Source organism: Perissodus microlepis, chromosome 12, assembly GCF_051167445.1.
Source record: "Perissodus microlepis isolate ML-2025 ecotype Zambia chromosome 12, ASM5116744v1, whole genome shotgun sequence".
Taxonomy (NCBI): domain Eukaryota; kingdom Metazoa; phylum Chordata; class Actinopteri; order Cichliformes; family Cichlidae; genus Perissodus; species Perissodus microlepis.
The window spans coordinates 20176585-20189601 of NC_140472.1; the positions used below are offsets into that span (position 1 = coordinate 20176585).

At 40.4% G+C, this 13017-nt stretch overlaps 1 pseudogene across 1 annotated transcript; it reads left to right on the forward strand.

Annotated features, from left to right (window-relative positions):
- The first annotated feature begins 9562 nt into the window (after positions 1–9562).
- On the forward strand, positions 9563–12741 carry LOC146376234 (intermembrane lipid transfer protein VPS13A-like; annotated as a pseudogene). Its single transcript, XR_014801883.1, has 8 exons — positions 9563–9681; positions 9803–9941; positions 10071–10152; positions 10249–10362; positions 10519–10594; positions 11797–11960; positions 12150–12195; positions 12375–12741. The product of XR_014801883.1 is annotated as an intermembrane lipid transfer protein VPS13A-like (transcript).
- The last annotated feature ends 276 nt before the right edge of the window (positions 12742–13017 follow it).

Genomic DNA, 13017 nt, shown 5'->3' on the forward strand with positions numbered 1-13017 from the left:
ATATTTGCTGTTTGTGTGACACACCAATATAAAAAGCATACAGTACTTGGTTGAGACGTAACATTTTAACAACAAAAGTATAGATACCCCCACCCCCCAAAAAAGAAATGGTTTGTTCCAGCTCGCCCCTCCCCTGCTCTGGCTCTAGCGCCGTTGCTGCCAGAGCGATGATGGCTGAGACGCAGCGGAGCGGAGGTGTAAGTGCCTGGCTTAAAACAGCACATATTAGCTGCATTTAACCTTCAATTACTCTTTATATATTTAGGTAGGAGTCAGGCCATGTTTCTTTTTAGCTGAAAAACATTACACCCAGGTAACCTGCAGTGTTGAAAACTTTTCCGTCGATGTTTGCTACCCTACAATCCGTCCTGCTCTGTAGTAAAATCAGCGACATTTGACCGTCCTGTTGCTCCCATTGAAATTTATACAGCCTGTTTAAAATCTAAAACGGAAAATTGTCCGTAGCCTACTGTTGTTACCACTGTCCTGTTTGAAATGGATACTAACTAGCTAACTGACTGAATGCCCATTAACCTTATAACTCCTTGTGTGTGTGCGTGTGTGTGTTTGTGTACAGAGAGACAGCCAGGTTCATAATGGATATAAGGAAGTTTTTTCAAAAAAAGGAGCCACATTCAGGTAAAAGTGTAAAATCAAATGATCCGTCAATCAAGAATAATGTTGGATCAGTGTTTCAATATTTATGTCTTTTATTAGATGTTCATGTGGTTTGGTTATTTGCCTTTTGGTTGAAAGTACACTGAGAGAGGACTTTTTGTTAGTGATCTTAATAGTATTTTTTTTTTTTCATATTGATGTAATTTTTCATCTAATTTAATCTATTTGTGTATGATTGTCAGTCCAAAGAAGGAGAGAGGAAAGAGGGGAATGTGAGGAGAAAGTACAAGGTCAGGAAGCAAACAGACAGGGAACAGTGACAGGCAAAACAGAAACTGTTAAACTGACAAAGAGAAAAAACCTGATTTTACTCACACAATCTGGAAGTTGTGTCCTCCCTATATTAAAGCTGCTATACAGAATCTGCAAAACAAACTGGGTTGAAACATTTTTGACCCTCTTTAACAACATTCCAACATAACATTATAATTGATTGGGGAGATTAAAATTAATGATATATTTTTATGTGGTTCAGCCACAACTCTACTAAAACCTCAGCCAGTAATAGGTAGGCCAACTTTTGGACTGTCCAGTTGTCTGTATGACTGCTGCAGTACGTACATCACATTTGCACACTATCAGAAAGTGCCAAACAGCCCTGGTGGAGTGAGGAGCTGTAAAGAGAAGCAGATGCTCTGTTTATATTCTAAAAATGTTTTAAGCTTGTTTCAAAGATTCTGTACAGCAGCTTTAAATGTTTTCCAAAAGCACACATACACTTATCAGTGTTTCTCAAACTTTTTACAGTGTGTACCACCTGAGAAAAATGTCAAGCTCTCACAAGTACCACTATGAAAGCATGAAACTCATAAATCTTACAACACAAAATTATTATTATTAAATTAGTAAAATTAGTATCTGCAGTAAAGATTTTTTCATACATTGTATACATTCTACCACAGGCAAAGTTTCCTCCATTTTTATAGTTTTTTATTAATATTTTGTAATAATTTATTCTGTTTTGGGAGTGTTTGTTTTATGTATCTGTATTATACTGTTTACTTTTTACTCACTATTAGCGTCATTCATTATTTATTCATTTGTTACAGACTTTTCAGAAAAGTGTTTTGTTTTTCTTTCACAAATGTGGGGATTAAATTGTGTTAAAATGTACAAAACAGTGATGTCATGTTTTGTGACGAGGACCCAGGCACAGAAAGACTTGATGAATTTAAGAATCTTATGATTTAATAAAGAAATTTGCAGACTTGCACAGAGATGGTAAAATTATGATGACTGATAACAGAGATGAAGACAACAGATGATGAGGACAGGGAGGAACAGGGGTTTAAATGCACCAAGGAGACAGTCATAGAGAACTCGGGACAACTGGAGACATTTAAGGATGCAGGGCCTTACAGAGACAGGGAAGAAGTCTCATCGTGACGTGTAAAGTTTATCTTGCCTTGCTGGGCAGCTCTCTGGGTGCTCAGCACCCCCAAAGCTCTAATCCTAGAATCGCCCCTGGTTTCTCGATATATCTTTCTCATTTGAGAAACAAAGAATTTTTTTTTATTAAAACCAGCTCTTTCTAACTGGGGGGGCCATTGCAAAAATCAAGACCATGTTGTCATCTGCCGATTTTGAGAGAGTGAGACATGCATTTATCTTTTCTAGGCTTGACTATTGCAATAGTCTTTATTTTGGTATTAACCAGGCTTTACTCTCGCGTCTGCAGTTAGAATACGGCGGCCCGACTCCTGACAGCCTGGCACTCGCAAATTTGATCATATCTCCCCAATCCTGGTACGTTTACACTGGTTACCAGTACGTCGTAGAATCAACTTCAAGATTTTGTTGTTTGTCTTTAAATCTCTGAATGGATTAGCTCCATCTTATCTCTTGGACCTTTTAACAAAAAGGAATCCAAGTAGAGCTCTTAGTTATGGAATGCCAGGACTGCCATAATGAATTAATTAAATATTTAATTAAGTGTGGCAATAATTAAATAAAATTGGAAATAATTAATTAACCCTAATTAACCCTAACCCCAATATTTACGACACATTTAATTAATTATTTACATGATTAATTAATTAATTGTTGATATATTTAATTAATTATTAACACACTTAAATAATTTTTGACAGTTTTAATTAATGAATTAATTAATTTTAATCATGAAGACTGCAACCTGTACAGAAATATTACATCATCTGTTTTTTAATAGTTATTCAACTTTATTCTAAGCACCAGCTATCTGTTAGAAATATTAGAGGTTTTTTTTAACTAAAATTAAATGAGGTTAACATATGATTTGTGTGATTAATGCAGTGGCATTAGTAATCCCATAACAGGGCGATCGTGGCTCAAGAGTTGGCAGTTCATCTTGTAATCAGAAGGTTGTCAGTTCGAGCCCCGGCTTGGACAGTCTCGGTCGTTGTGTCCTTGGGCAAGACACTTCACCTGCCGCCTACTGGTGATGGCCAGAGGGGCCGATGGCGCGATATGGCAGCCTTGCTTCTGTCAGTCTGTCCCAGGGCAGCTGTGGCTACAACTGTAGCTTGCCTCCACCAGTGTGTGAATGTGAGAGTGAATGAATAGTGGAATTGTAAAGCGCTTTGAGGGTCTCGAAAAGCGCTATATAAATGCAATTAGGGCTGCCACAAACGATTATTTTGATAGTCGACTAGTCACCGATTATTTTTGCGATTAGTCGACTAATCAGATCATCATCCATTGGACGTAAAACGTACAGCTTATTGCACCAGCAGCATCTGCTCTTATATAACTATCATTAGCTTACAGCTTTAAGTGTTTAAGGTGCTAACTAAAAATAAAGGCAAGATGATAGTTTATTAAATTTTAATGAAATTTGCAGATTGTTTCGGTGAAGTTTAATAAACTCCTTGCTATCTAAAATATAACAGGACACCGAAGTAAATTCTCAGGCATCTCACACTTCTGATGATCAGCTGTCTGCTTGATGTTTATTCAGCTGTGTAAAAACTATAACTTTAATCTCAGCCAAACCGATTTACTCAGGAACAAATAAAATACTGAAAAAAGCCAAACAATAACATTTTTAAGTTATCTAAGTGACTTATATATCATGTTTAACCTGAGTAGCGAAAGACGGCGGTGGGTTTGAAAACGATCTGCTGGGAGTCCGCTGTTCTCACGGCTCTAGTGACCCTTGAACCCCGGCTAGCTATCGAGCTAGTGGGTAACAGACGTCTCCGAAAACGTCGGAGCGCTTTTGAAAATATGCGGTGTCTTGATAAACTGAGCAGATATTTGAGGTTTAGACAGCTACATTCTCGCCTGAAAATATGTTAAACGTTTATTTTGTGACCCAGAAAGAATAATAAGAGTAATATTAAAACTAACTAGCTGCCGCCATTGTTGGAAACTGAGCTGGGCCGCGCTATGAATTCTGGGACACAGCTTCTTCTTCTTCGGGGTTTAACGGCAGCTGGCATCCTTGTACATGCAGTGCTGCCATCTTCTGTTTCAGCCCGTTATTACACTCTTAAATCCTACTACTTATTCCTGCGTCTTTTGGGATCTTACAAAGCTTCAAACGACGCGTCGACTATTAAATCAGTCGTCGACGATTTTGATAGTCGACGTAATCGTGACTAGTCGACTAATCGTGGCAGCCCTAAATGCAATCCATTATTATTATTATTATTATTATTATTATTATTAACATCTCTCTTTGCTCTCAAGCCAAGTGAAATTGAAGGGGCAAAAACACCAAGGAACAGAGGCAATGGAGCAAAGGTGCTAGCAACTAACTCAAATGAAAGGACTGTTAGTGCTAGTTGTGTGTACAGTGAAAGGTTGGGTCACAGCCTACTTAAGCGTAGAAGGTTCATAAGTGAGAGCATTGTTGAGAGACTAAAGTTTACTCAAGACAAGAAGTTATGTTTTGGCTATCTGAACTGTGGTCATCACTCCAAAGATTGTGAAAGCAGAGAAACCTGTGGCACATGTAATAAAAGGCATCCAACATGTCTTCATGACAATCGTACTAAGGAAGAGAGAACAAGGAAAAATCAAACCAAGAACAGTGACAGGACAAGACAAACAAACTCAGACGTTTCACAAGACAACAGTGTTACACCAACAACAAGTGAAGCAACTTCTAACAGAGTCACGCTGAATGTTGACGACACTCACACATCTTCCATTATTCCAGTATGGGTTTCAACCAAAGGTGAGCCAGAGCATGAAATTCTTGTGTACGCACTCCTTGATACACAGAGCGATACAACCTTTGTTCTTGAAGAAACGGCACAAGCTCTGCATATAAAAGGTGAATAGACTCAGCTAAAGCTCACTACCATGTCTTCAAGAAACACAGTTGTGTCCTGTCGCAAGCTCTCAGGTCTACAAGTCAGAGGATTCTACTCAGATAAGACCATTTCCCTACCAGTAACATATGCCAGAGATTTTATACCTGCAAACCGAGATCACATTACAACGCCTGGAACAGCCAAGGCATGGCCTCATCTCGAATGCATTGCAAGTGAGATCGCTCCACTTCAAAGCTGTGATGTTGGTCTGCTGATTGGGTACAACTGCCCCCAAGCATTTGTTCCTCGTGAGGTTGTGTCTGGAAAGGAAAATCAGCCGTTCGCACAAAGAATTGATCTGGGATGGAGTATTGTGGGTTATGGCAATCCATGTCTCGATTATGGAGATGCCTTCGGAGTAAGTCACCAAGTCATTGTGAAGGAAGTAGTGCCTGACATTCAGCCCTCTTCAAACCTCACCAACAAGGTTCACTATGTCTACAGAACTCAAATAAAGGAAATGATCTCTCCCACAGAGGTCCAAAAGATGTTGGAGTCTGACTTTGTTGGGAAAGCACCAGAAGATACAAAGGTCTCTCAAGAAGATCTCAAATTTCTAACAAAGATGAAGACTGGCATTAGTCAATGCATGTGCTATTCATCGTCTCAAATGTTTAGAAAAAAGGCTCAAGAGGAACAAGCAGAACTACATGGACTATAAGAAATTCATGGATGAGATGCTAGCCCATGGAGATGCCAAAAAGGTCCAAGAGCAACACATTGACAAAACACCAGTTTGGTACATCCCACACCATGGCGTGTATCATCCACAAAAACCCAGAAAGATTTGTGTCATCTTCAATGCCTCTGCCAAGTTCCAAGGCACTTCACTAAATGACCATCTCCTGACTGGTCCAGAGCTAACAAACACCTTGCTCGGAGTCTTGTGTCACTTCCGAAGAGGTCCAGTGGCTTTCATGTGTGATATCGAACGCATGTTCCACCAATTCCATGTGCATGCTTGCGACCAAGATTACCTATGGTTCTTGTGGTGGGAGAACGGTGACCATGAAACTCCATTCACTGTCTATAGGATGAAGGTACACCTATTTGGAGCAGCATCTTCTCCAGGTTGCACCAACTACAGCCTCAAGCATCTTGCAGCTGAAGGAGAAGGAAGTTTTGATGAAGAAACCATTAAGTTCATCAAAACCAACTTCTATGTTGACGATGGACTAGCAAGTGTTGACACTGAAGATCAGGCAATACAGCTTGTTAATGAAGCACGCAAACTCTGCAGCATGTCAAACTTCGGTTGCACAAGTTCATCTCAAACAGCACCCAAGCTCTAGCTTCACTTCCGAAGGAAGAATGTGCTGCAGCTCTAGATCTAGATATGGCACTCGGTGAAGTACATATGGAAAGAGCACTTGGCGTACAATGGTGTGTCGCATCAGATCAATTTCAGTTGAGAGTAGTTGTTAAGGAAATAACCACTCACCTGAAGAGGAGTATTGGCCACAGTCGCCTCTGTGTTCGATCCACTTGGGTTTGTGTCACCTTTCATTCTGCTGTGAAAGCAGATCTTGCAACAAATGTGTCCAGATAAACTCAGCTGGGATGAGACCTTACCTGACAGTCTTCAACCTCAGTGGGAGTCTTGGTTGCGTGACCTGGGAAACCTTGCAGACGTAAAGGTTCGCAGATGCTACATTCCTTTGAACTTCAAGGCACAGCACTACAAACTTCAAGCAGTAAGCACATCTGGTGAAGTCCAGTGCTCATTGGTGATGGGAAGATCGAGAGTTCCAACAACCAAAGTCACAACCATACCTCGGCTTGAGTTGTCAGCGGCCGTTGTTGCTGTGCGCACTCGTGACATGCTGAAAAAGGAATTGGAAATGGAAATTTCAGAAGAAAGGTATTGGACTGACTCAAAGGTGGTACTTGGATACCTCAGCAATGAAGCCAGAAGATTTCATGTGTTTGTTCCAAACCCAGTGGAACGCATCAAACAAAGTACAGATTCAACCCAATGGAGGTATGTAACTTCTGAAGATAATCCGGTGGACCACGCCTCAAGAGGCATCACAGCAGAACAACTTGTAACATCAAACTGGTTCAAAGGCCCAGACCTCCTTTGGCAGAAAGTCATACCCAGTGGTGAAATTAAGGTGGGAGAGTTATCAACCAGTGACCCAGAGGTTAAGAAGGTTCAAGTTCACAAGATACAAGTGGAGGAACAAAGGTCTCTGTTAGATCGCCTACACAAGTTTACCGACTGGTGGAGAATGATTAAGGCAGTTGCTAGACTCAAGCGCTATGTGAAAGAAGCAAAGGTTCACAAGAGTAGATCACACGACATCAGTAACCTACAAGAAAGAAAGGAAGCAGAGTTAACAATCATAAAGATGGTTCAAGAAACAGCCTTTGCTCAGGAAATAAAAACCTTGCAACATCAGGATGTGATGCAGTTCAAAGACAAGGTTAACAAATTACACAAGTTATGTCCATTCCTTGATGACCAAGGTATTCTTCGGGTAGGTGGATGTTTAACACATGCAGCTTTGCATCCCAATGTCAAGCATCCTGCAATCCTGCCAAGAGACAGTCACGTGTCAGCATTACTGGTCAAACATTACCACGAGAAGACATACCATCAAGGACAAGGGATCACCATGAACAAACTTCGAGCTAACGGATTCTGGATTCTTGGATGCAGCAAGATTGTGTCATCTTACATCTATAAATGTGTAAAATGCAGAAGGTTCAGAAGGCACAGAGCAGCAGAAGATGGCAGACCTCCCAGAGGATCGGATGGAGACAACACCGCCATTCACCTACTGCGGGATGGACTGGTTCGGTCCTTTTTATGTCAAAGAAGGCTACAAGGAGCTAAAGCGTTATGGCTTGCTAATCACTTGCATGTGCTCCAGAGCAGTGCATCTTGAAATGCTTGACGACCTCTCTACGGATTCCCTCATCAAGTCCTTACGTGCATTCATAGCCATTAGATTAAGCCATAGGTACAGATAAGATGCGATCAAGGCACGGATTTTGTCGGCACTAGAAATGAGTATATTGAAGCATTTAAGGAGATGGATCAAGCCAAACTAGGGAAACTGGACTGCAATTTTATCATGAACACCCCAGCATCTAGTCACATGGGTGGTGTCTGGGAAGGACAAATTTGCACCATAATAAGTGTTCTCACGTCCATTCTGGAACAATCAGCCAGACAACTCATCCTTAGAGCTCCTCTCTAAGGACATTTCTGTATGAAGTCATGGCAGTGATTAATAGCAGACCATTGACTACTGACCAACTATGTGATCCATCACACCCAGAACCTTTAACACCGAACCACATACTAACCATGAAGTCCACAATCATCTCCCCACCTCCAGGACGGTTTGTGAAGGAAGATCTTTATCTCCGTAAGAGGTGGCGTCGTGTTCAACTACTCGCCAACACTTTCTGGACAAGGTGGAAAAAAGAGTATTTGTTAAATCTTCAAGGCAGACAGAAGTGGACCAAAGAGCACAGAAATGCTAAGATCAATGATCATCTGAAGGATGAGATAACTCCACGCAACCAGTGGAAGTTGGCAAAGATCACTGAAGTGTACCCTGGAAAGGATGGAAGAGTGACCAAGGTGAAATTGCTGCTGAGTGATCCAACCCCGGATAAAGAATGAAAACGTACCTCCAAACCTGTTCACCTGGAAAGACCCATTCAGAAGACAGTCATTTTGATGGAAGGGGAAGAAGATTCTCCACCGCACTCTGTTTACAATATAATTCATAATAGTTCATTTAAAAGCCGTTCATTAGTTCATAGGGAGTACTTTATTCTTTAAATCACAAGTGATTGGTGGGAGTGTAATGGTCTTTTGCATTTTATGTTTTGTTGAGCTGTGTGTCCAGATTTTGCTCTTTTGCACCCTCTGGTGGTGAAGTATCGAGGGTTCAGTTGTTTGCAGTTTGGGTCTCCACCCAGCCACTTATGCTAGCGCACATGGCGTCTGCATGCTGCAGCTCGCGGTCAGCTCCACACATGGAGAAAATATTGTTCAAAGAGGAGAAAGAAGGCCATAAAGGACTATTTAGGCCCTCCTGGATGTCAGCTCACGAGGTTTGTGTATTTTAAATGTTTTATTTTCTGTAATTACGGACTTTTGATTTAATTAATTCATTATGTCAGTCCTGGCGTTCCATACTTGGGTCTGCAGATAAGTTGCTTCTGACTATCCCCAGAACTAGACGGAAAAACAGAGGTGACCAAGCTTTTGTGATCACTGCACCCAAACTCTGGAACAGTCTGCCCCTTCACTTAGGTCTTCGCCAACACTCAGCATTTTTAAAACCCCAGTTGAAAACACAATTGTACTCTCTAGCTTTCAATTATGACTAGTCTTTTATAGTAATTACTATGTATGTTTACTATGTTATCTCTACTATGTTCATCAATTTGGCTCAACCCATGTTGTTTTTAAATGTGCTTATAAATAAATTTTGATTTGATTTTTTTTTTTTGATTTTGGCTACACGCCTTGACACACACACAAAGTTACCTTTCTGTTCAGATTGCGTTATAATTATAATTCAGTTAACTCAACAGCTGTTGTGCCTTTCCCCTGATGCTGTAGGTGGAACTGTTTGAAAAGGACATAACGAACATAAAGACAGAACTGAACCATGTCTCTGCTGCTGACAAATCTCCCATCAGCCTCTACGAGTACTTCCACATTTCCCCCATTAAGGTGTGTGCGAATGCAGTTTCTGTCAAACAAATAGTGTCTGAACTGATCTCTGCAATTTCTTTGTTGCCATACTAATGCCTGCTGATGTTTTTGTGGGTTTTTTTTGTTTTTGTTTTGTCAGCTGCACCCGAGTTTCTCTCTGAGCTCAGGCGGAGAGGATGGCTTGACACAGAAGAGAGATTCGGAACTGAACCCTGTCCAGTTGCTCAATTTGTTGCTGAAGAGTATCGGCTCACTGATGTGCAGGATGTTGTCTTCAAGTACGAATACAGAAAAAGGCTCAAATAGACAGCATGCATGTGCCATCCATTAGCATTAAATTACTTCCATGTGACTTATTCTTGGTGATTCCAACCCTGCTTCTTGGCTGAATGTGACATTTATTTCAGGCTGGCCTTTTTTGAATTGACCTACCAGTTCTACACCACTCAGCAGCTCCAGTGGGAGGTCCTCAGACATTATTCTAAGCAGGTAATACATACAAGCACAATGAAACCAGACAAGTGGCAATTTGTTTTGTCTTCTTTTGTTGTGATATTTTGATTTTCCACCTATGTGTATCTCAAGGCTATTAAGCAGATGTATGTGCTGGTGCTGGGCCTCGATGTTTTTGGAAACCCATTTGGACTGATCAGAGGATTGTCAGAAGGGGTGGAGGCTTTCTTTTATGAGCCCTATCAGGTAATGATATCCAATAAAATTATTGACAAGTTCAACTGTGTCTTTTAGCTTTGAAGTGCGTTATAAAACCTGTTGAATAGTTACGTTGTGTAATTTAGAAAATATGGCCACATTGGATTCAGGTTAACATTCACAATAACTGCTCTTGTTTTTTAGGGAGCCATCCAGGGCCCTGAGGAGTTTGTTGAAGGAATGGCTCTTGGGGTTAAGGCGCTGGTGGGAGGAGCTGTAGGTAAGCATGAAATAGTGTTAAAGGGGTAATACAGAGTCAGCCTTAGCTCAACAGGATCAGGTCAACACTGCTAAATAATCACTGGAATTTCTCATTCAAAAATTAATTATGTTTAATTTATCTTCCATTTTTAACTTTATGTACAGTGTTGTGCAAAAGTCTTGCACCCATTTCTTTGTATTTTGAAATACAGTATGTACAGCAAAAACAGTTTGTACAATTCTTTATCACATCCTGAACTCTCTTACTCAGCTTCCTTGTCATTTCTTTAAGTAGTCTTCAGGAATAGTTCTCCAGGCTTCTTGAAGGACATTCAAAGCTCTTCCTTAGATGCTGGTTGCCTTTTGTTCTGTTTTCTGTAAAGATGATCCCACACTGCTTCACTTACGTTGAGGTCCAGCCTAAGTGGAGGCATGCCTTTTAGACCTGCCACTTCTTTCTTTGTCCCTCCCAACTGTCCAGTTTCCTTCAATTGTTTTCAGCTATTTTATGCCTGTCAAACTGTGTTATCATTGCAATGTTTCATAGATTCAGCAAATCATTTACTTTTTTTGAGAGGTTGCTGGTAACAAACTGGTTAAAAATAAAATTTAATTGAAAGTGTCCATTATGTGTAGAAACAATAATGATTCATCCCTTTAGCCTGGTGTCATTATATGCTTGACATCAGTGTTAGGAAGCTTATCAAATGTTAAAAATAATCCTGTGAAAATAATCTGAAACTAGATTGACAATGAGTTAAAAAGCAGTAAATGTCCAACAAAAAACGTACTAAACCTCGGAGAATTATCGCTCATCACCACATGAAAAAAATAAATAAAAAGAAATGAAGGTCGTTAAAGACTTTTGTACAGCCCTGCACGCTGTCCTCACTTTATCTGCTGTCATTATACACGTTGATTGACTGGGATGGGTTCATGGCTGCTATATAGGGCTGTAATTTGAACAGTGTAATAACTGAGCATTTGTCGTTTTACTGCACGTGTTTTTAATATAGTGTTATATCTGTTAAATTTCAGCATTATATTGCCTTTAAAAGTGAACCGTGGCTGTTTCATTACACATCAGAGACTTTTTAGCACCATGTTGGAGCCCTTAAAATTTCAGATTTTCACTGACACAATTGTGAATTGAATTTTGACATGAACATTTAAGATATATTAAAAAATAGTCTCAGGTAACGAATCATGTTTGCTGTTCAGGCGGTATTGCAGGTGCAGCCTCCAGGATAACAGGTGCCATGGCAAAGGGTGTCGCAGCGATCACAATGGATGAGGAGTACCAGCAGTAGAGACGAGAAGCTATGAACAAACAGCCCAGCGGTCTGAGAGAGGGGCTGACCAGGGGTGGAAAAGGACTGGTGTCTGTATGTAAAACTGTTTGGTTTTTTTGGTTTTAAGTTGCTCCTCTCTGTTTATCAGCAGGAAACACACAGTTGATGCAGGATGTAGGAACTAGTAAGACTAGCAACAACAACACTGCAAACTAGTCTGAAAGAAAATGCACGGCTGTAATGAGTCATTTATTCTGCAGCGTTATCTTCCTTTTCCTACAGGGATTTGTCAGTGGGATCACAGGGATCGTTACCAAACCTATTAAAGGTAAGATGAGTCTGACCACAAGTATAAACATGTTAGTCCAATAAAATAAGGGCATAAAATATTTAAAAGGAGATCAAAAAAATATGTGTTCTGTTGGTGTGTTTCCATTGAACACTTGACTCTGCATTTGGCCCTGAAGATCTTTGAACTCAAGCTGCAGTGTTTGTGTTATTATGCAGGGGCCCAGAAAGAGGGGGCAGCGGGCTTTTTTAAAGGTGTTAGAAAAGGTTTGGTTGGTGCAGTAGCTCGACCAACAGGAGGCATTATTGACATGGCCAGCAGTACTTTCCAAGGGATCAAGAGGTACAGTTATTTCTGTCTGTGCTATGTGATTGTGCACTTGCCGCATCAGTGTGTAATCAGATAGGTCCTGTTTGAATTTGTTTATGCCCTGAGTTGTCCTTTGTTTTCATTCATTTGTTTTAATCTTCTGATGTACTTCTTGTACTTGACTCTCTATTAACAGCGTTACATTCAAATTCAATTGTAACTAATGTAAAGATTTGAGTTCATACCTCTGACATGCAGTACCTTCATTGCCCACCAGGGGGCTGCAGCCCACAGCTTAACACAGACTGTATAAAACTTGGATGTAGCAGCCATGGTGTCAGCTGTTGCTTTGTGGAGCCCCGTTTTGAATCCTGGAGATGAGCATTTCCACTGCTGCTGTCTTGGTTTAAAAAAAAACAAAACAAAACAACCCCCCCCCAAAAAAAAAAAACAGCAAAAAATCCCGCCCAAAATATGGATGTAACGAGATAGTAAGCTGTATAACTGACTGTGAAGTCATTTTGAAGATTTATTCAAAAATCCTTTTTTTTT